The sequence below is a fragment of the Telopea speciosissima genome, chromosome 3 (assembly GCF_018873765.1).
Source record: "Telopea speciosissima isolate NSW1024214 ecotype Mountain lineage chromosome 3, Tspe_v1, whole genome shotgun sequence".
Lineage (NCBI taxonomy): Eukaryota > Viridiplantae > Streptophyta > Magnoliopsida > Proteales > Proteaceae > Telopea > Telopea speciosissima.
The window spans coordinates 38,998,322-39,022,813 of record NC_057918.1 but is presented as its reverse complement, the minus strand read 5'-3'; the positions used below and the strand labels follow the sequence as shown (position 1 = coordinate 39,022,813).

At 42.9% G+C, this 24,492-nt stretch overlaps 1 pseudogene; it reads right to left on the bottom strand.

The window, feature by feature from the left end:
* Positions 1–4,401: 4,401 nt before the first annotated feature.
* On the bottom strand, positions 4,402–4,616 carry LOC122656932 (annotated as a pseudogene).
* Between the last annotated feature and the right edge of the window lie 19,876 nt (positions 4,617–24,492).

The following is a 24,492-nucleotide window of genomic DNA, read 5'->3' as shown; positions in this document are numbered from 1 at the left end:
AGCTAACACAAAGTGACTATTTTAGATATCTGGGGTCAGTTATAAGTAAAGAAGGTGACATAGAGGATGATGTTTCACAAAGAATTAAAGTGGGTTGGATAAAGTGTGGAGAGGTGCATCTGGAATGTTGTCGACGTAGTCCCTTAAAGCTCAAAGCAAAGTTTTATAGGACCATTGTATGACCGGCTATGATGTACGGGGCAGAATGTTGGGTAGTTGAGAAATGTCATATTGGATAAACTTTTGTGTAGTAGGGATGAGGATGTTAAGGTGGATGTGTGGAAAAATAATGAAGGATAAAATATGAAATGACCATATTAGAGTGGACCTAGGAATCGCCCCGGTCAGTGACAAGCTCCAAGAGAGTCGACTAAGGTGGTATGGTCATATTTAACGGAGGCCTAGAGATGCCCCAGTAAGGAGGAGTGATATGATTCCGATTGAAGGAGCTAAAAGAACTAGGGGCAGGCCCAAAAGACCATACGAGAAGTGGTGAGAAAAGCCATGCATAATCTAGGTCTTGTACCAAGTATGACCTCAAATAGAGCCTATTGGAGGGCAAGGATACATGTACCAGATCCCATTTAGCTAATTCCCCTAACGTGTTGGGTTGCGTCTCTTCCCTCTTACTATCTATTTCATTTTTCATTTTGCGTTCTGTTTTCATTTCTCTTCTCTTCCCCCACCCCGTTGTTTCCATCTTTTCCTTCCCTTTTTGGTTTGAACTCAATTTTCCTTACTTTATTTTGTTTGGATCCATGTAGCCGACCCCATTAAGTTTGGATAAGGCTGACTTCTTGTTGTTATTGTTGCTACTATTGGTTTATTGAAAGGTCTTGTTTGGCTATTGTTTTGATCATTCAAATTCAATACTACATTATATGGGCCATCAGGCCAACTAGCCTTGCGGGTGGATGTTTCTGGCTCACTCAAAGCCAGATTGTGGGGAATAGATCTAGTTTCTATTTTGTTAGTAATTTGTTTCTAAGTTTGATTTTGGCAAGTACTAGTTAGGAGGAGATTTGTTTCCACTTTTATCTTTGGGGTTTTTTCAAATGCCCCCCCTTAAATTGTCCAAACGTACAAATGCACCCCTACTTTCCAAACTTTGTCCAGTCTATTAGTCTGGGACGTTAGACATTAGTTCAGGGAATCAAATGATCAAAATTCCCTTATGATAAAAACCCACCAAATTAAAGAGTAAAGTGACCAAATTGCCCTCATCTTCACCAAATCGTTTAGGGTTTAAAACTGAAACCCTAAACCTAAACAATTCTAGAGAAAAGTAGAAAAACCTAAACGATTTCAGAGAAAATTTTGAGGGGGGCAGATGAGTTGCAGGTATCCTTCCTTCCAATTCGGTTTAATACAGGAAGGATTAAAATTATTGAAAACACAAATGGGGCTTGGACAAGGAAGGAAAGACGCAGAAGCTCATCAAAACGCTCAAAAAGCAAAGCTGACCTACATGGATGGGTGTAGACACCTCATTTTGTCTTTCCCCTCGAAGGTTTCCCGTGATGATGATGGGTACCCTCTAAGGCCTAGAGCCGGTGTATCTGTGGATGTAGCGTCAGTGTGCACTGCCCGAATCCATTTATCGATCGTTTGTTCCCCTTACCAGAGCCCAAACCAAAGCCTCCAAGCCCTCCAAGAACCCCTGGAAAGGCTAGCCCTAAACCAGACCCCTTGGAACCAGCCTGGCCCAGCACAAATCCTAGCCTAAGCAGCCCGTTCCATCCCTGTCGATACTAGAACCTGCATCGACACTTACAGGCCCTGAGTCAACATCGAACCCACCTTCCATCGACATCGAGCCATGCCCTTTTACTGTCGGGCAGAACATCTCTACTGTCTAACTTGCTTCGACATTCAGAATTCAAATTTTGACAGTCAAACACTGACCCTCGATGTTGAGTACTATTCATCGACAACCACTCGATGTTGAACTTACCCCACTTTGATGTCGACCCAGGCAATTTCACTGTCAAATCTCTGCAAATCCGAGAAGCCAAAATTTGCCATGTTTAGCTCCGATCTCGAGTCCTTTCGTGACCAATCAGTTTTAGTTAAAGACTTGTAATAGCCAAAGATCCCCACGATTTTATCAATAAAGAATTTATTTGTCTTCTTCGAGGAAGCTATTGTGAGACTCAATCAAAGGTGGGAAATTCTTGGGATCAATGGGGTTTTGGTCCAAGTAATTGGTGGGAAGCCATTAGTCGTTTTATCTTCTACTCTGTTTTTCTTCAAGTAAGTATTGTGTCTTGTTGTTATTGTTAAAGCTTGATGGAGGAATATTTGATATTAAGATTTCTAGATTATATGCTACTGCTATTGTTGATTCATTACTGTTACTAGAAGCAGTTGAGTTCTAGCAAAAGGAACCACCAGAAAACCTAGCGGTGGCCCTATTTTGGGTTTGGTTTTGCTGGTATAATTTTGAACCTAGGGTTCATCCTACTGACCCCCACCATGGCCCCACCCATGTACTGCCCATGTGGTAGATAGTGATGTGAAACACATCACTGGGCATAGTGGAGTGTAGTTTTTCCCTTATTAATAAGCTAAACAATTTTAAAACCCAAATTACATGAAAGCCCTCTTAAACACTGTTAAATAGTTAACAGTAAAAGCATAAATGAATAAGCCTGAACTAATGAAATTATAGATGAATGAATAATTTAAGCAGTCTAATCAGAATATTCTAACTCTCGTCGATTCTAACCAGGATTGGTTTTTCGGTGAAAATGACCTTAGGGGAACACATATTATATACTTGTGTTATTCACTGTGCCAAATCCAATTCTCAAACATGTCAAAACTTTAAGTAGATACCACATCCATACATAAGTACACATACATTTTATGTGTATTTCTACATTAAAATGTACAACATGTTTGGGAAGGGGCTGTAGTGACTGGGTATGCAAGCCTAAGCTATAGTTCATAGAAGCCTTTTACAACACTGCCAACCATTTTCTTCCTTCTTTCCCTAATCATAAAATCGTTTCCCAAATCTAATCTCTTCAACAATGTAACTTTATTACTATAGTACTCAATGGCTCCATGGCCTTTACATCAGTGCATCACTACTTTGGTATCAAAGACAAGGAAGAGTTAGTCTTGAATTGTGCGATGAGTTATGCCTTAAAGCTTTGGCTTAGAATCTGACCATCTTTATATTGGGTTAGTTTTATATAGAAGGCAAAAATATGGCATGCCAATTGTTGCTATGATTAAAGAACAATGTTGACTATGTCGTTCAGGTCCTTCTCCTAGTATAAGTTGATATCTTGATAAAATTCTAAATTTGATGCACCATGATCATGACATTGGATGGTAATCCCATCCAGTTAAGCTTCTAGGGGTGAAGGTTTAACAGACTTTTCTAATATCTAAATAGAATATTGGAGCAGACCATGGTTTCTGGTGCTAGTAAGGCTATTGGCTGTGGGGTCTGGTTATGAAACAACAAAAACTTGATGTCAAATATTGAGGTTGAGAGATTGAGAGGGTGTTGAAAAGGTTGGTAAACCAGACAAACAGATTCAAGACATCATAGAGCACAAATGCACTAAACTACAGAAAGTAAACTATAGAAATATTAAAAAAAAAAAAAAAAAAAAAACTGAAGTTAATGGCCCCAACTAATTGGACATGTAGGAACAAAAACTGGGTTGAGGTTACAATGTAATAGGACATGGAAATAAATTAACGAAGGGATTAGATTGGGTTAAACTGGAGAAGTTAGTTGTACAGTTCAGCAAGCCCAGTTAGAAACAAGGGGGAGGGGGTTAAGAATGAAAGAGATAACAGATAGCATATAAAAAGAAACCCACCTTATAATTTAGTTAGAATTTGAAAGGCACCCACCCCCAACATCTTATGCATGCACACAAGAAACTTTTGATTGGGGTGCACAAGAACGTCATTGAACTATGAAAGTATGGGCTAGTTATTTGAGCATTCTAAAATGAGGAATCACATAATCTATACAGAAGGGTAAATCAATAGACACATGAATTAGTGTCTGAGCTTGGTTGGATCACAACAAAAGCAACCAAGATCGACTATACCCCTCAGCCCTTGGGCAGAATTCTCAATAGAGGCTTCAAATATTCTTGAGAGAGCAAGATTTTGTGTGCTCCATTGACTCAGCTTAGTTGTCATGTGAACTACGAAATTTTCACAATTATTGTTTCTGACATTATTCTGAAAAACTAACATCAGAGCCCATAATTCGATTCTCACGGAATCCTCAGTAAGGTTCACAAATAGAGGTCTAGCATGAAAGTGCAAGTACGTGAAAAACAACTTTGCATTTATAAATCTACTTATACAGATTCCCTATACCAGGTAAGGAGGGGGGAATGATTGAATGTGACATAGATCACAGACCTAGCTATAGTAGAGTTTGAGAACCATGCCGTTGTGGATCTTATAGTCTATCAATAATGATGTGATCCTTGTAGATGGTGTATCACTTCTGGAGTCAGATCTTAGGCTCTGGTACCTGTCTATACTGCGACGAGCTTCCTGAGATCACCGATTGTGTCGTTGCATTTCACCCTCACCTTCTTCCCTAGCTAATCACTAAAAACCACTTCCAACATCTTCTTCTCCAGCTTCATCCTGGATTTGATTCTACAATCGGCTACGAAAATTGAACCTAAATCCTTTCAGTGGCACCCACACACCACCAAAGCTCTTGAAGGAATTATCCTCCATTACTCCTGCATACGAGCTTCGTTACAAAATTGAGTCCTAATGGCCGAAAATATGAATGGCCACGATTGGGATCTATAATGTTCACAGCTGGTAATGAATCCTACACAATTCACCAGGCACCATGGCTAATTTATGGCCTAAGGATGTCAATTTTGGACCAGAATTGGAACGATCCATCCAATAATTTATTGATTGGTTCTAAATCTACCAATTAAGTTTTTTTTATGATAAATCTATCAATTAAGTTATTCTTCCTTTAATTCTTGTATATATTTTAAGGATTGGGGGTTGTTGCCAGGTTGTGTGGTCCCTATACCAACGCAAGGGCTAATGAGAGCATGCGCACGTGTATCAACAAGGGTGGGAATTTCACATTTCATAAGGGTGGAGCCATCATTTCACCCCATTGGTGCTTGGGCACAGGCACCACGCAGCCGAGCAGTGATCTTTTTCCATATTTTAATAAGGCTTATGTTAAATTGGAAACTTAGATATCAAACTTATATTTCTTGTATAAGTTAGAATATTTTTTTTCTTGAAAATTTCGCTAGAGAAATAAATAAGAGAATGGTTTAGAAAAAAAAGCAAGTATACAAATACATACTAGATGAAAGAATCTTAAAATACAAATCCTAAATTGTGATATAAAATGGGAGTGTTATAAATTGTTGTTACATAATCATGGCCCAAGTAAGGAAAATAATAACATGTTTAAATCCTCATATATAATTGTGACTAGCTAAATGACTCTTCAATAGGTGTATGTAGAACTTGACTCCTTATTTTGATTGCCCCTTGTCTTATTACTATAAGTTATTTGAGTTCAGGGTAAAAAAGGGTTTCCATAATAATTTGAAAGTGACTTGTTATTGTGTTGCACATTATTCTAGTACACATATGAAACGACATGAATTACCCTCATTGAAAAAATGTGTTATATTTAAAGGACAAAAAAAAAAAGTTTACATATTAATTTTACGTTAAAGGGTGTTGGTAAGAAAATCCCTTTAAAAAGGGATGAGAACTTTTTTTTGTGCAAACAAACCCCCCCCCCCCCCATATAAGAGTAAATTTATTGGATCCGGCTCCTCTACTTCCAAGGCTTGTACTTCCATCCGGCTTCCAAGGCCTCTCATTGCACCACCTAGCATTATAGCCATCCAACGGCTGGGAATTGAAAATATTCAAAAGTTTTTGAAAATCATGTGAGACCTTTTGAACCAAGCTAAACCCCAAAACAAATATGAACCGACCGGTTCAAACTCACTCAAACTGAATCTATCAACACTCAAACTATTAGCGGGATTAATGAAAGAATCCCTCCATCGGTGCTGGCCACCTTGCCTTCCATTTTTATCTTCTATCCATTTTTGTAAAGTCTATTCTTGTAAAGCTTTCCTTCCATATTGGTTCCCTCAATCAAGGGATTGTATTGCTTGTAACCTCTTGTATTTTCCTTTATATTTGCATCATTACACAATAAACTCACTGAAGATTTTATCCATTCTCTAAATTTGACATGGTATCAGTTTGAATATTTGCATCAATTTGAACATTTCTCTTCAAGCTTCCCAATGGCAACAGGTTCCACCACCGATTCCACCAGCGCTTCCACCCTTGTCCCTACAGCATCCTCTGTGACTACTTCTTCATTTGCCATTGATGCTTCCTCCCTTATTATCTGCATCCATCGGACAACCCTGGCACCATCTTGATCTCCACACCATTGATTGGTGATGACTACCCCACCTGGCGTAGGGCTGAGCGCATGGCTCTCTTCGCAAAGAACAAAATGATGTTTGTCGATGGCTCACTCCCAAGGCCATCCTCTCCTGCCTCTGAAATAAATCTTTGGGACTATTGTAATTTCATGGTCCTTTCATGGCTCCTCAATATCCTTTCTCGGACTATAGCTGACAGCATCATCTATGCGGAGACGGCGCACTCTATGTGGAAAGAATTGAAGAACAATTCTCTTGTAGCAATGCACCACGCATGTTCCACCTCAAACGGTCCATTGCTACCATCGAACAATGCACTGACTCTCTCGCTGCCTACTACACATGCTTGAAGGTCCTCTGGGATGAGCTCTCTTCCTATCTCCCTGTTCCTACATGCACCTGTGGTGCCCAATCGGCGCTCCACTCCTCCGTTCAGCAGGAACGAGTTTATCATTTCTTAATGGGTCTTTTCGATGGATATGCAGCCATCCGGTCACAGATCCTTACTATGGATCCATTACCCGATGTCAACTGTGCTTATTATCTTCTCTTACAAGAAGAGCAACAACGGGCTCTCACCCTTCCAGCCATCGTTCCTGAAGTCACGACCATGGCTATTGATGGCCATCATGCTCAGCCCAACCATGGTGATGCATCACGGTCTCACCAAAATTCTGGTCGACATGGTCGCAATCGTCCCTTTGCGACCATTGCAACATTTATGGCCATACTCGTGCCACTTGCTGGCCACTCCATGGGTACCCTCCTGGGCACCAGCCACGCCAAAGTAGATCTGACCGTGCCCGTGCTACTCCACCCCAAGCCAATGCTGCCTCTGCGGATAGCACACCTGTTCCTGGTTTAAGTTCCAGCCAGTTTCAGCAGCTTCTGACCCTCTTAGGGACCGATTCCTCTACACCTCCTGCCATCTTAACAGGTATGGAGACCTGTCTATCTGTCTTAGGTATGCACTCACCTCCTTGGTTATTCGACAGTGGGGCTTCTGACCACATGACTTGTGATCCTTCCACCCTGCACAATCCCATTTTCGTTCCCACATCCACTCCAGTTCAGTTACCAAATGGTACTCTCTTACCCGTCTCTCATAAAGGAGATGCATCCATTAATTCATCTATTATTCTGAAGGATGTGCTCTATGTCCCATCTTTTAAATTTAATTTAATTTCAATCAGCAAGCTCACCCAATCTTTGAATTGTGCTCTAATTTTTTTCCCACTTTCTATGTTGTCCAGGACCTATCAACAAAGATGCCAATTGGGGTGGGAACAGTGTGTGATGGATTGTATTATTTTTCAAGAGACGAGGTCCCCGTATCGAATAATGTTGCCTCCATGGTTAACCCCAATTTGCTATGGCATAAGCGATTAGGCCATCCTTCCCATGCCCGTCTTAAAAGTTTGTCTTCTTTTTTACCTATTGTTTCTCCTTTTCATGGACTATGTGATGTTTGTCATTTATCCAAACAAACTCATTTACCCTTCCCTATTAGCACTACACGTAGTTCTGCATCTTTTGAACTAATTCATTGTGATATATGGGGTGGGTATAGCACCGCTTCCACATCTGATGCCCATTATTTTTTAACTTTGGTAGATGATTATTCTCGTGCTGTTTGGGTATTTTTGATGCGTCACAAATCTGAAACGCAACACTTATTAATGTCATTTTATGCCATGGTTCGTACCCAGTTTAATGTGTCCATTAAACAAATTCGTACAAACAATGGAATGGAATTCCTCTCTTGACCCATGTAGGCTTTTTATTCACAAAATTGCATCTTACATTAGCGTTCTTGTGTTGATACCCCGCAGCAAAACGGTGTGGCTGAACACAAACACCGCAATCTCCTCGAGGTTGTGTGGGCCTTGCGCTTCCAAGCTCACCTACCTCTTCGTTTTTGGGAGGAGTGTGTTTTAACGGCTGTCTACCTCATAAACCGGCTCCCCACCCTAAATCTCAGTGGTAAGAGCCCCCACGAACTGCTTTTTGGCTCCCAACCCTCCCATTCTCATCTCCAAATTTTTGGTTGATTATGCTATGCACACAATCACCCACCTAGAAGCACAAAATTTGACCCACGTGCAATCCGTTGCATATTTCTTGGTTATCCGTATGCTCAAAAGGGGTACCGCGTTTATGATATCAAAAATGAAAAAATGTTTGTTTCTCGGGATGTTATCTTTCATGAGGACATTTTCCCATTTTCAACCAGCCCACCCGACACTTCAACATTGTCCGTTCTCCCTCTCCCATCACCGGACTATGATTGTCCCCCTCCCTCCTTGCCTCTTTCACATAGCCCTACCCCTCCACCCACGGATAATGTCCCTCCCTCTCCATCGCCATCCCCATCACCCTCATCACCACCCCCTCCACTACCACCACCACCCCCTTCACAAACACCTCTCCGTCGCTCTACTCACCCCCACACCCGTCCTACCCATCTCAATGATTTTGTATGCAATTCTTCATCATGTGTTCCCTCACCATCGTCGGCATTGATAGGTACTATGCCCTATCCCATTAATTCTTATTTATGTTATTCGCAATTTTCACCTTCCCATTTTGCATTTTTATCTGCCTTGAGTTCTGACCATGAACCTTCCACCTTTAAAGAAGCCATGCCACACCCCCACTGGCGTACTACCATGGAGGAAGAGATTAAAGCATTGGAACAGAATGACACTTGGTCTCTACAGCCTCTCCCTGCAGGTAAATCCCCAATTGGGTGCAAATGGGTCTATAAAGTCAAGCATAAGGCCGATTGCATTATCGAGCATTACAAAGCTCGACTTGTAGCCTAGGGTTACACCCAACAAGAAGGTCTCGACTACACTGAAACATTTGCGCCGGTTCCCAAACTTGTTACAGTTCGTAGTCTCCTCGCCGTTGCTGCTGCCCGTGGATGGCATTTGCGTCAACTAGATGTTAATAATGCTTTTCTTCATGGTGATCTCCACGAAGACGTCTATATGCGTTTACCACCCAGGTTTTCTCCTAAGGGGGAGATTAGAGTGTGCAAGCTAAAGAAATCCCTATATGGTCTCAAACAGGCATCAAGAAATTGGTTCGTCATCCTTACACATTCTCTCCTTGATGCCGGGTATCACCAATCCAAAGCAGATTATTCACTATTAGTCAAGGCGACCTCCACTAGCTACACTGCTGTACTGGTTTACGTCAACGATATCATTGTCACCGGTACCGACCATTTGGCCATTACAAGACTGATCTCATTCCTACAGCATCATTTTCGTCTCAAAGGCTTGGGGACGCTCAAATATTTTCTCGGCCTTAAAGTTGCAAGCAGCCCAACGGGTATTTTTCTCAATCAACGAAAATACACGCTCGACATCCTCTCTGAAACAGGGTTACTAGGCAGCAAACCAGTTCTTTTTCCCATGGAACAAAATATTCGGCTCGACACTGATTTCGGTCCCCTTCTCAAGGATCCCTCAGTCTATCGGTGATTAATTTGATGCCTGATCTATCTCACTATCACCAGGCCAGACATAGCATTCTATGTCAACACCCTTAGCTAGTACATGCAACAGCCCCGGCAACCCCATATGGATGCCGCTACAAGGGTCTTACGTTACCTCAAATCGGCTCCAGGTGCGGGGGTCTTTTTCTTCAGCACCAACAATCTCCAGCTCACAGCATTTTTAGATTCGGACTGGGCCACATGCCCCACTACCCGACGCTCCGTCACAGGCTATATAACATTTCTTGGCAATAGCCCTCTATCTTGGAAGTCTAAGAAGCAGAACACTGTATCACATTCTTCTATAGAAGCTGAGTATCGTTCTATGGCTACTACCACATGCGAATTGATTTGGCTACACTCTCTCCTTCAGGACCTAGGGGTTCATCAGTCCTCCGCCATGCGCCTCTACTGTGATAATCAAGCTGCTCTCCATATTGCCGCCAATCCCATGTTCCATGAGCAAACCAAACACATCGACATTAATTGTCATGTAATACGCAAACGCATACAGGATGGCTCGATTTCCACCTCTCATGTCCCATCTCACATGCAGCTTGCCGACATCTTCACCAAACCCCTGGGTCGCGACACTTTTCATACACTTATTTCCAAGTTGGGTGTTCGTAACCTACACGCTCCAACTTGAGGGGGAGTATTAGCGGGATTAATGGAAGAATCCCTCCATCGGTGCTGGCCACCTTGCCTTCCATTTTTATCTTCTATCCATTTTTGTAAAGTCTATTCTTGTAAAGCTTTCCTTCCATATTGGTTCCCTCAATCAAGGGATTGTATTGCTTGTAACCTCTTGTATTTTCCTTTATATTTGACACAATAAACTCACTGAAGATTTTATCCATTCTCTAAATTTGACACAAACCATTGAATATCCTAATTAGGTTTCAAATCGATTAGGAAACCAAAAATCCCCAAATCTGAGAGCTGAACCTCTCCATCGAATACTCCTTCTTTGCTTCATCCAAACTACCGACGGTACACCAGAAATCATAGGGAGAAGGCTCTTACATCGATCCTATAGAAAGCCGTAGATCTCGATGAAGGGGCTTCCAAACGGACCCTCTTGGGATCATATGTACATGATTTGGCAAGTGAAGATGTTCTATTTTTTCCTTTTTTTGTAATTTTTAATAGGAGACAAAGCTTGCCCTGGGTGATTCTCTGCTTTAGTGAAAGCAAAGCTCATGAGGCAAGAGCAAACTTTGACGTGTAAACTTTACTGATGTCTAGTTCTTTTGGGGAAGGTGGGGCTAGAAATGTTAAAAGATCTCATTTGTGGTTCAGGAAACCTTAAGTTGTATTACTAAAATGACCAAAAAATTATAAAGTGCGAATACCATTCATGGTAAGTGCTCAAGTATATGAAGGAATCCAAGATAAAAGTAAGCCTCATATAGTTCCCCTTCAATGAATCCCAACCAAAGCTACAGTTCCTTTGTAAAGTCACCAAAAAAAGAATAAGAAACTAATCTCCTAAACTAAGAACAAAATCCAAAAAAGATTTCTGGGTTTTCAAGATCTAAGGCAATCTCAAACTCTCATGTGATTTCCACGAAGTGGGTAGCACTCGAACTAGCGACAAAATTATCCAGAAAATTTTCCTTTCTTCAGTTCTTAATCTAAGGAAAACTGCTATCTCCTGGTGGAAAAATCAAGTCGTCACATTCCATAGAAGAATGGGAATTAAGAAGAAGGAAAATCTTCAATCAATAACTGATTAAGGGCCTTCTCCCTACGATTTTTGGTGTACCATCGGTTGTTTGGATGAAGCAGAGAAGGAGGATTATTCGATGGAGAGGTTCAGCTCTCAGATTTGGGGATTTTTGGTTTCCTAATTGATTTGAAAACTAGTTAGGGTATTCGCTGGTTTGAGTGTTGATGGGTTCAGTTTGAGTGAGTTTGAACCAGTCGGTTCTTATTTGTTTTGGGGTTTAGCTTGGTTCAAAAGGTCTCACATGATTTTCAAAAACTTTTGAATTTTTTTCAATTCTTAGACATTGGATAGCTGTAATGCCAGGTGGCACAGTGAGATGCCTTGCAAGTAGGAAGGAAGTACAAGCCTTGGAAGTAGAGGAACCGGATCCAAAGTTATTAGGTCTCATTGGGCAAAAACTAAATTATAATAATGAGGACTCCCAAAGATCCTAACGAGGATAAGAAAGTGCTTATTTAGAAGTATGGGCAACAACATTCACATACCCACTTACATGAATAAAAGAGCAGAACTCAAAGCAAGTCTGAAGAATCTATATATCCGATACAATGGTGAAAATCTCTGATGATGGTCAGATTGCAAGATCAGAGAGGTATCGGATCAGAACCTGGCAATCAGAGTTGAGAGTAGCACGACCCAAGCCAACTCTGACAGTAGACTGATGACTCAATTTGAGGGCAAGGGCCTCACCAACCAAGAATGAACTGGGGAATAAATGATCATTGGAAACCAAGACAAGCTTCCCATATGCATCTAGAACAAAACAATCAAGCCTCATGGCTATCAACCTATCAGACAAGGCGACATCTGAGTAGATGAGATAGGATATTACAGGAGTATGAGAAGATCTATGTTGCGAGGGAATAAGATTCTGAGAGTGTAAGGTATATAGGATGGATCCCTCGAGTGTATTTGGTTATACCTCTTGTACTCTCCTCTTTGCTGACTTTCTCCAGTTGAGAGAGAGAGAGAGAGAGAGAGAGATAATGTCCTTTTGATTTAAGGAGTTGCCACCTAGATGAGGGTATAGGACTTGTAAATATTCCTTCTTTTCAGGAAGAGAAATGACTCACATGGATAAGCACTGGTCAACCTAGAGGTTGGTAAGTTTTAAGTTACAGACGTGGGGAAGGGATTAGGCACCCAGTCCGCCCGGTCGAGGTTGGTCTTCTTAGAACTTATGCTTCTAAAATTCATAAAAATGCCCAAATATGTATAACAAAGTAAGTGATTGCTACAAAAATCCCTAAATTTCCTAATTAGGGTTTTGAAATCATCTTAAAAGAATAGTTATTTTAAAATTAATTTTAGAAAAATGCTTAGTATAGCGGCGCATTTTGAAAGGATCATACTTAATCAGGTAACATAATGATGCATTTTAATGAATAATAATATGTTTTGGAAAGGACCAGAGAGTGCCGATGATAATGTGCATAAATTCTATATGGAATGTCCAGATTGTCATTTTTAGAAAGAGAGTAATCGCCAACTCACACTGCAAGAATTTAGTCATCATCTTACTACACTAGAACATACCTCGATTGCAGTAGAGGTCAAGTTACATACATGAGCATGCCAAGGCTATGATGAAAAGAAAATAAAAAAGACACGACAGATCCATCACTGTAAAGGAATTAAATCACCACGCACACACTCTACAAGAATGTATCAATCTAGAAATGACCAAATCGAATTGTTAGTTCGTAAAAACCTAACTCATGCAATTTGCAAAAAAGTAACGATCGACAACAATATTGGATAGTACATTATCGACTCCTCAATACGTCTGATCAGATCATTAGTCCAAAATATATACATTTATAACTTATTTAACTTTTGACTCAACAAGTGTTAGATCAATAAAGGAGAAAATAAAGAGGGGGAGGGAGATGCAAAGTGTAAGCTATATAGTTAGCGACTTACTATACCTGGTTTTAGCCAAGATTATGATGAGATGCAAGGCATAATTTAAGGGATGCTAAAAATGTTAGTCATCGTTTTATCATTCGAATGTGCCAAGATTGCGATAAATACATCTTCCTACTATATTTGGACAACATCTTCGTAATAATGAAATGCTATACATGTGGGATTAAAGATATGTACATATACATATTACGTACAACATGTACAAATAAATCAAAAGAAAGTGAAAAAGAAACAAAAAATGTGCATACCCTTTTGCTTGTTGCAAGCTTGGAAAAGGAGATGACTCAAAAGTGTAGGGGCATTTTAGGCAATGCTTGAGCTACACAGGCGCCTATCAACACAGTTATAAAGTCAATAAGAATCTCAAATACTCTATTTTGGGGGGAAAGAAGATTTGAAGAAAAACCTCACTAAGTTTCTTACCAAACCTTTAGGGCTTATAGCTTTCACTCTTTTTATTGTAGATGAAAGAACTGAATAAGAACTGAGGAGACCCTCACTAAGTTTCTCCCCACTCTTTCTTGGCACTCTATATATGAATTTTTCTCTCGTTGTTGCAGAAGTTCTGGTAGCAATTCTGTAGGGATTCGATTATGCCAGAAGAGAAGATGAAAGAGGAGGTCTATAAGCACAGAGGCAAGGCCTGATTGTAGGGGCATGGGCCTCTTCACAATGAAGACAAAGGGGTTATTTATAGACCCCCCCCCCAAAAAAGTGATCTATGGTATCGCAGGGACCAACCTCATGTGGTACCGAATTTGCACTACCCATTGGTTGGGATTATGGGGTTTTAATTATTTTGTGTGTTGAACTTCCAATCGTGATATCTCATGATCCAGTGGTCCTATTTCGTGATTCATGTATCATTTGAAATGTATTAAGATTAAATAAATGGTGATGCAAGAAACGGGTTCATATTTAGCAGATTGCATATTCAAATATGAGCCCAAAGTTTGAGGTTTTTATAGGAGTAAATCAAGTTATACACTGGCTAAATCAAACCAATTTTGCACCAAACTTTAGTATATTGTCTAAAATGATAAAACACACTGGTATGCAAAACTTAGGATCATTCGGATCAGGTTTGAAGGTCAAAGTAGCACTTACGAAATTTTAATGGTTTTGTGGTTACAAAAAAATAATTCACATCAAATAATGGCCAAACGGTATCGTCTTCACATGAAACTTTGAATTTGAGTTTGGAATCATAAAATAAACCTACTCCAAGGGAATTTGGCCAAATTTGAGCAAGTTTGGTAACAAAGTCAATACAATAGTGTTTTGATAATTTTATCGATGAAACCCTAATTTTTTTAAAACTATTAGTGATAGAGATTTCCAATAAGATTCTGCATGACTCCTTCCATCATTGTCAGACCTTTTTCGATGTGACATTTGGTATTTACAGAGAGCTTGACAACACTAGGATAAACGACATGACCTCCTCTACTGAATGGTTTATCCATAAAAATCTAAGACCCAAAAGGAGGCAGGGTTACATAGAACACTCTCATATTTTGTTGCTTTTAAATCTCTCAAACAATGATTGCATGTGATGATAATCACCTTTATTGCTCTTTCTTTGATGATTTTAAGGTTTTTCCCAACTTAAAAATCCATGCACGAAATGATACATTTGAGTCAAAGGAGGATCTCATGGACACAGATGAGGCAACCAAGCCTATTGGACTAGGAGCACTCAAGAAGTGCATGTTCCATAGTCTCAAGGGCATATCCATAGCTAGGACAGATGTTAGACTGAACAATCTTTTAGTGTTTTAGATTAACCGTGACACCAATAGAACTAGGGCAAGCTTTCCAAAGAAACACTTATACCTTCAATGAGAATCTTAGAATTCCACAAAACCATCCAAATCACTTTAGGTATATTAGAATTTCTGGCCACTGAGTGGGATTGGGAGGAGGCAAACCAAGCCTATGTGTAGACTTCACTGAGAATCATCCTTTAGAGTGAGGACCCCCAATATATCCTATTCTGACATCCTTTACAGCTAAGAAGAATTCTCTCAATCTATACAAAAAGTTCTCTTAACTTGGAGACATTCCATTAAGCTAATAAGGTAGTAAGCTCTAAAATCCACTACTACATTACAATCACGAGACCTAGGGAATTTATCTTATAATAATCTAGAAGTGAACTCCAAGGGTTCACCCATATGTGAATAGATTTGCGATTACTAATTATTCATGGAAGACCCTATTGGTCTCTCCTTTTCAAAATACTCCTCCAAGCCCATGAAGGTTTAATCCCTGACTGTGCCTAAATAAAAAACCCATATGGAAAATAGATGCTACGAAAAAGCTTTACCCATAAAGAGTTTGGATTAGAATCAAATTCCACAGGAGCTTGGTAATCATGTTCACATTGTAAATAATAAGGTCTCTAGGTCCCATTACACCTTTAAGTTTGGGCTTATAGAAACAATCAAAAACAAGTCAATTGATTTTTTTTTTTCTTTCATCATGCTTCTGGCCCCACAAAAACCATCATCCTGCTTTGTTCAACTCCTCAAGAATTACATCTAGGATTTTAAAAGGTGTCTTAATGTACATGAGTATCGTAATTGTCACTACCTTTAACAATCCTTCTCTCCTAGCTAGAGATAATAGTATCGTAATTGTCACTACCTTCAATAATCCTTCTCTCCTAGGCAGATATAATAAATTATTTTTCCATTCTACAATCTTGTTAAGGGTTCTACCTTTGATGTCTTGGGAGGTTACTTTCTTATTCTTTCCTATCTCAAAAGGAAACCTCAAATAGGTCCTAGAACTAGAAAGATCCCACACTCTGACAACTTTTGGAAAGATATGACAAAGTCTAGATACGGTATTTGGGCTAAAAGAAGTAGAAGATATATAATAATAGTTAATTGCTTATCCAAATGTGTCCCAATATAAGATCACAGTGTATCTAAGGCATCTAGGAGGGATATGTTTGTCTTGGAGGAAGATATACAATCATCTGTAAAGGAGTGGGTACTACGTGGATTGTTTCTTCGCATCTTAATAACTTGAAGGCTTATAGAAGAGATAGCACCAACAAACAAGGATATAAGACACACAATGTAAAGTATGAATAAGAATGTGGATAGTAAATCACCTCGACAAAGACCACATGTAGGCTTAATTGTACCTTTATGAATTTCATTAATAAATTGAATAAAAGACTGTGGTAATACATTGCAGTAGAAGACAAAACCCACTTTTCACATAACCCCAATTTCACCATTATTGAGGACAATAAGCTCCATTCTACACGGTCATAGGTTTTTTCATACAAAGTTTAAAATCTGCAAGGTAGTCTTTACCTCTCTTTTTGTTCCTCATGTGATGGAAGACTTTATAGGATATTAAAACATTATCTAAAATCCTCCTCCCTTCCACAAAGGCACTTTGCTACTGCGCCATAATAAGGTCAAGAAAAATTTTAAGCCTTTTTGACAGGATCCTTGCAAAAGATCTATATAGAATATTACATACGATAATAGGTCTAAACTAGTCTACAAACACTACCTCTTTTACTTTAGGGATGAGAAGCAAGTGAGTGTAGTTAACGTCCCATAGAAGAAATTTTGACTCAAAATGATCTCATGGTTAGGCAAATATCAACTCCCACAGTATTCCAATAAGATTGGAAGAAGACCGGTAGCATGCCATCAGAACCCGCAACCTTTAGGAATTTCATGCTAAAGACCGCATACCTTAATACATCATTAGTTACTGGTAAGCACATATCTTTATTCATTTCCACCGTAAATTTGAGGAGATAAATTATAAGGCTTGTTCCATGTTGGATGGCTTTTCCAAAGTATAGATAGAAATGAAGATCTCCAAGTCAACATCATCTTCCTTTGCTAGCTACCTTCCATTTAGGGATTTGAGATGTATGATTTTATTTCTACTTCTTCTTTGTAAATGTTGCATCAAGAAATCGTCGGTCGGTCCTGCGAGTACCGTCACCTGCAAAAGGACCAAGGGGTCACCAGAGAGAACCGATGTGGTTCCAGCCTAGGGCTCTCCGATGCCAAAGTTAGATCTCCTGAGCAAACATATGAATAGTGATTATTCAATATGAGTTTAGATGTCCCCTCTGAGGGTGGTGTACCTTTCCTTTTATAGTGGAGTATGATGATATGGAGAGTCCCAGTTTGATGGCTAGTGTGCCGTTGAGTGGATAGAGGCCCTGGATAGTAGGGCTCTATCCTGATTGGCCATCCCCTCGTGGGAGGGAGTGTCTTGGTGGTATCAAGATCCTTGGCGGATAGATACTTACGTGTGGTGATAACGTCATTGGTGCTTGAATCCGTCTGGGTGACATGACTTCTAAGCGATGGCCCAGAGTCCCGGTGGTGGCATAAGTCTGTAGTGACACGATTGGGTCATAGACGAGTGGCCTCGGTGTCCGTGTACATCACATCTGTGTCCACGATGCCACGCCTAGGTGAGGCCCCGCCTGGGTGCAGGCCGCGCCTGGGTGTGAGACCACGCCTAGGTGAGGCCACGCCTGGGTGAGGCCGCGCCTGGGTGAGGCTACGCCTGGGTGCTGGCCGTGCCCGGGTGGGACCCCCAGTTGGTTCTCCTTGGTTCTAGAGCGGGTCGCTTTGTGACACGTGGAAGCCGCTGACTGGTTCAGTGAATCTTGGATGTATCATTTGCCCCCCACTCTCTTGAGATAGGATGTCCAAGAGAGTAGATGCCTTTATATAGTGAGGGGTCCGCTGCGAATGAACTTTCTTTGTGGGGCTTGCCTGTACATCTGTTAGTGAGGTAGGAGAGGTTGGAGGTTCAAACCTTTCCTCCTACACTTTTCCTTCTTCTTTTTTGCTTTATTTTTTGTAGATATATGTCCCTCTTCTTCACTTTCTCTTTTTTCACTTCTCATCATTTCTCTTTCTTATTTTTTGTCTCCCACTTTTTATTTTTTTTGAATTTCTCCTTTGCATTGCACTTTTATCTTTTACCCTCTTTTTGGTGCCCACCATGTGCTTGTCCTTGGGTCACCTAGACTAGTGTCAACTTTTTGGTTTTCTTTCCATTGGTTTTGGGTCCCTGTGCGTGCCTTGTGCTCACTTAGTGCCTTGCTTACTTGGAGGGCTTGAGTAGTGCTTAGCTTGAGTGCCTTGCATTTGGTGGTCTCTGTCACTTGATCGTGCCCGTGGTGTGGTCGCATCGCCGTGTGTCTGTTCCCCCGTGCGATCGCCCTCCCCCTAAGGTAAGTTCAACCCCCTTTTTTTTTTTTTTAATGCAAGGCCGTACATAGGTGAGGCCAGACCCGCGGGTGTGGCCGTGCCTATGGGTGTGAGGCCACGCCTGCGGGTGTGAGGCCATGCCTGCGGGTGTGAGGCCGCGCCTAGGCTGGCCGCACCCTGAGGTAGTGCCTGGGGTGGCCGTGCTTGCGGGCATGAGGCCGCGCCTGGGGTGGCCGCGCCTATGGGTGTGAGGCCACGCCTGCTGGGGTGAGGCCGCGCCTAGGGTGGCCGTGCCCTGAGGCTGCGCCTGGGGTGGCCGTGCTTGTAGGCGTGAGGCCGCGCCTGGGGAGGCTGCGCCCCTACAGGTGTGGCCACACCTATGGGTGTGAGGCCGTGCCTGCGGGTGTGGCCATGCCTATGGGTGTGAGGCCGCGCCCGTGGGTGCGATGGACCCTCATGCTTCTCCACTGTCCTTCTTCTTGTCTATGATGGATCTGTTGTTTATACTTTGCAGGTGGTTTTCATTTAATTTTTCTTGCTAGCTTCTTATCTTTGAGGGAGATCGCTTTCTCGAGTAAGTAGTCTAGTTTTCTCTTGTCGTTCATGTCGTCTCCTAATGTCCCTGGCCCTGCTGCTTTGGTCGGGGTTGGATCTTCAGAGGAGCGTTCCCTAGGATCGCCTTCTTCTGTGTGTACTCCATCCTCTGTACCTTCCCCCAGTGCTAGTGATGAGGGTGTGGGACCTTCTAGTGTCTCTGGTCCTGGTAGGGATCATAGGCCTTCTGGGGCGATGTCCTCAATCGCCGGTCCTGCTGATATGTTGGGTCATGTTGCTAGTATCTTGTTCCCTTCCAACTTGGTCTCCCTTCGTGAGGAGTTCTGCATTCCCGCTGAGGTCATGTTACATATTCCCAGACCTGGCGAGTATGCCTTCTCTCACTGTGTAGATGAGATCTGTCTCTACCATGCTTTTTTCCTCCAGGGCCTTCGCCTTCCTATCCCTCGCTTTGTAGAGTTGGTGCTAGAGAGTTGGCACCTCACCCCTGGGCAGGTGTTGCCCAATTCTTGGAGGGTGATCCTGGGTTTTTATGTATTTTTCACCCGCATGGGGCGTGCCGCCACTGTTCCCTTGTTCTCCCACTTTTATCTGCTGAGGAAGGGGAATCATGGATGTTATCACTTTGCTCGCCGCGTGCTCAAGGGGCCCTATGCCTCTTTGGAGCTTCTCACAGGGATCACTAGCAATGTGAAGTATTGGAGGGATTGCTTCTTTTTTGCCATGGTCTCCTGATGTCCACTACGGACTGTTAGGGAAGTCATTGACCTCAAGAGGGTCAACCGGGGGCTTGAGCTGAGTGATTTTTTAGGGTGACTCCCTCAAGCAGTGCTTGGGTCACGATCCATTCTACGTCCAGGAGTTGAACTCAGAGGCCTTCCTGTCCCTTTGAAAGCTGAGTCCTGGTAAGAGCATTGTCTTTTGTACTTGATTGGCATGTTTGTATTTTAATATGTATGTCATCTGACTGGTTGGGCGGTCTTGCGCCTTGGTGGTCGTCAGACCTTGGTGGCCTTGTGCCTGGGTGGTCATCGGACCTTGGTGGCATTGCACCTTGGTGGTCATCGGACCTTGGTGTAGTAGAGGTGACCCGATTGAGTAGGAGAAGTAGACATGTATAGCCAAAATCAGTTATTTACTTCAGATGAAAATCTTTCGAATTATCCTTGAAAATTACAAACCTACTGTATATCATGGTTGACAGCCGACTCTGTTACTACTACTGCTACTATCACTTTTACTGGTGGTGTTTCTTCAATGCTTCCACTGCTACTACTACCCTTACTGATAGTATTTCTTCAGGTGCTCTGAGTTCCAGGTGCGGTCTACCTTCTTGCCCCCCGGGGTCTTCAAGCGGTAGGTCCCTGGATGTATCTACTTGGAGACTATGTAAGGCCCTTCCCAGTTGGCTGACAGCTTCCCTGCCTTTTGTGGCAGTGATGCAGTTGCCCTTCTTAGGACTAGATCTCCCTAGTGGAATAGCTTTTCCCTAACCCTGACGTTATAGTACCTGGCAGTACGTTGTTGGTAGGTGACGTTCCTTAGGAGTGCTCTCTTATGGACCTCATCTATAAAGTCTAGGTTCGCCCGTAGTCCATCGATATAGGTATGTTCGTTGAAGTGCAGAACCCTATGGGACATGGCGCAAACCTCTACTGGTGCCAATGCTTCAGTACCATATGCTAGGAGGAATGGGCTCTCTCCTGTGGGTGTCCGTACTATAGTTTGGTACGCCCATAGAATGCTTGGTAGCTCTTCAACCCATTTTCCTTTGGCTCCCTCTAGCCTTTTCTTGACTCCTTCCAACAGTGTGCTGTTGGTGACCTCCACCTGACCATTGGCCTGTGGGTATGCTACCGATACAGGCCGATAGTCGATGTTGTAGCTTTGACAAAATGCTTGGAATTTGGGATTATTGAATTGTTTACCGTTGTCTGAGACTAGGATCTGTGGTACCCCAAACCTGTAGATGATGTCGTCGCGGACGAACTTCTCCATCTCTGGCTCTGTTATCTTGGCCAAGGGTTTAGCTTCGACCCACTTGGTGAAGTAATCAATCACGATGACCAAGTACTTTCTGTTTCCCGGTGCTGCGGTGAAGTTTCCTAAGATGTCCATCCCCCACAAGGCAAAGGGTATGGGGTTGAGGATTGATGTCAGCTTGGTGGTGGGTAGATGGGGTACTGGGGCGAACAACTAACATTGCTTGCATTTCTTGGCATATTGTATGGCCTCCTCTTGCATTCGTGGCCAGTATAGTCCCTGGCGGAGGATTTTGTGGGCTAGGGCTTGTCCCCCCATGTGGCTTCCACATATCCCCTCATGGACTTCTGCTAGGGCGTACTCTGCCCCCTTGGGTCCTAGGCACTAGAGTAGTGGTGTTGTTGCCCCCCGCTTATACAGTACCCCGTCTAGGATGGTGTACTTTGCAGCTTTCATACTGATCTTCCTTGCCTCAACCTTATCTTCTGGTAAGACGTCGTTCAGGAGGTAGTTGAGTATGGGGTCCATCCAGCTAGGTCCCTCCTCGATTTTGTTAACCTGCTTTTCCTTATATGTTGGTTCATGTAGGATCTCAACATAGACTACACTAGCTAAATTTCAGAGTTCATCATTGGCTAGCCTGGATAAGGCATCGACGGCGGCGTTCTCATCCTTGGAACTCGAACCATCTCAAACTTCCCAAACTCCTCGAACCTCGAACCTCGGCCATGGTTTGTCGCCTACAGTCCTTGGTTGTAGCATTTTATTTTTTTTTTGAATTGGTCTTCGGCCACAGACACGTCTTCGCTCGAACCTCGAACCTCATCCTCGGGCCTCAACCTCAAACCTTGAACCTCATCCTTGGATCTCGACCTCGAACCTCATCCATGCCCATGGCCTGTCAATCGTGGTCCTTGGCCATGGCCAAAGACCCCCTTTTTATTTTTCTTTCTTCTCTCTTTTCTTCTTTGCTTTTGGGCGGAGGCCCTTGACGGATGGCACCCATTCATGAATTTTTTTTTTTTTCAATCTCTTTCTTCTCTCTCTTGATAGGTGACGTCCATTGATGACGACCATGGCCCTTTGGCCGTGGCCTCTTGGTCGTGGTCTTTTGGCCATGGCCTCTTGGTCGTGGCCACTTGGCCTCTCTCTTTTTTTCACGCACTACGCTGACTACGACAGGGGTGGCGGCCTGGTAGAGCTATAATTCTTCGTTAGGTTCTGGTTGCCCAAGCAGTGGTGGGCTCTCTAGGTAAGAATTCTTCGAACGCCTTCTGGCACTCTTCTGTCCATATGAAGTCTTTAGGGCTTCAGAGGTTCTTCAATGTCTTGAAGAATGGTAGGCACTTGTCACCTGCCCATGACACGAACCTTGAAAGGGCGGCGACCCTTCCATTCAACCTCTGTACTTCCCTGACCTTTCGAGGAGGTGCCATCTCTTGGATGGCCTTGATCTTGGATGGGCTGGTTTCTATTCCACGTACTAAGACCATGAACCCCAGGATTTTCCTGACGTTACACCGAAGGCGCACTTTACAGGGTTTAGCTTCATCTGGTTCCTCCTCAGTACTGTGAATGCTTCCTCTAGGTCGGTCAAGTGTTGGTTGGCGTGGATGTTTTTTATGAGCATGTCATCCACATATACCTCCATGTTGCGCCCGATCTGTTCCTTGAACATCTTGTTGACCACCCTCTGATAGGTGGCCCCTGCATTCTTCAACCCGAATGGCATGACATGGTAGCAGTAGTTCTCCTTGTCTGTCCGGAATGCGGTGTAGGAATCATCACCCTCATGTATGAGGATCTGGTTGTACCTGGAGTAGGCATCCAAGAAACTCAGCATCTCATGGCTGGCGGTGGCGTCGATCAGTAGGTCGATCCTGGGCAGTGGGTACTGATCTTTTGGGCATGCCTTATTCAGGTCGGTGTAGTCGCCACACATCCTCCACTTCCCATTGGGCTTTGGTACCATGACCACGTTTGCGAGCCAGGTTGGGAACTTCTCCTTTCTGATGAACCCTGACTGGCTTAACTTCTCGACCTCTTCCTTGATTGTTGCTTGTCGATCGAGGGCGAAGTTACGCCGCTTCTATTAGATGGGCTTCCTGGTTGGGTCGACATGTAGTCGGTGCTCTGCTATGGAATGTGGTATTCCAGGCATGTTAGAGGTCGACCATGCAAAGACATCCATGTTCGCTTGGAGGAGGTGTCCAAGTCCTTCTTTATGTTCCTTGCTTAGTAGCGAGCCAACCTATACAACCTTGGAGGGGTCGTCCCTGCTGAGGGGCCATGGGATGTTGTCTTCCAGTGGTCTTCCTCTTCTCTCTGTCAGTTCATCTCTCTGGTCACTGACCATGTTCTCTAGGCAGAGTGCCATTCCGTAGGTGTTACCATTATTCTTCTTCATGAAGGTGGCATAGCACTCCCTTGCTTTCTTCTGATCTCCTCGGACTTCGCCTACCCCATTCTCGGTGGGGAACTTCATCTTCAGGTGGAGTGGCGATATGACTGCTCTAAGGGCTATCAGAGATGATTGCCCTAGGAGGCCGTTGAAGGACACCACGGACTTGACAACCATGAAGTTTACTATGATAGTCACTTGTCGAGGGTGTACCCCGAAGGTGACGGGTAGTTCTATGGTACCTCTGATGGAGCCAGTGGCACCTGAGAATCTATGGAGGTAAGTGGACTCTGGTTTCGAGCTGATCGTCCCCAAACCCGAACTGTCGATAGGCGTCCAAGGAGAGTACGTCTACAAATGCCCCTGTGTCTATCAGTACCCTATGTACAGGTTGGTTGGCTACCTCCACCTGTACTACCAGGGCATCCTCATGTGGGAAGCTTAGTCCTTCCAGGTTTTCCTCCGAGAAGGAGATCACTGTCTCGATCTTGGCTATCTTGCTTGGCTTCTCTGCCACTCCCACGAACCTGGCATGGGCTTTTAGCCTTTCTGGTAAACTCTTACCCCGGTCCTCTAAGTATGGTGAGGATGGGAGGTCCCTTGGCGCCACTAGGTTCTGTTACATCTCTCCGCTCTTTTGGGCGGTCTCTCTCTCGATCTATTCTTCTTTCTTCCCTTCTCGATTCTACTCTGTGTCCGTCACGACCTCTGTCTCCTTGGCC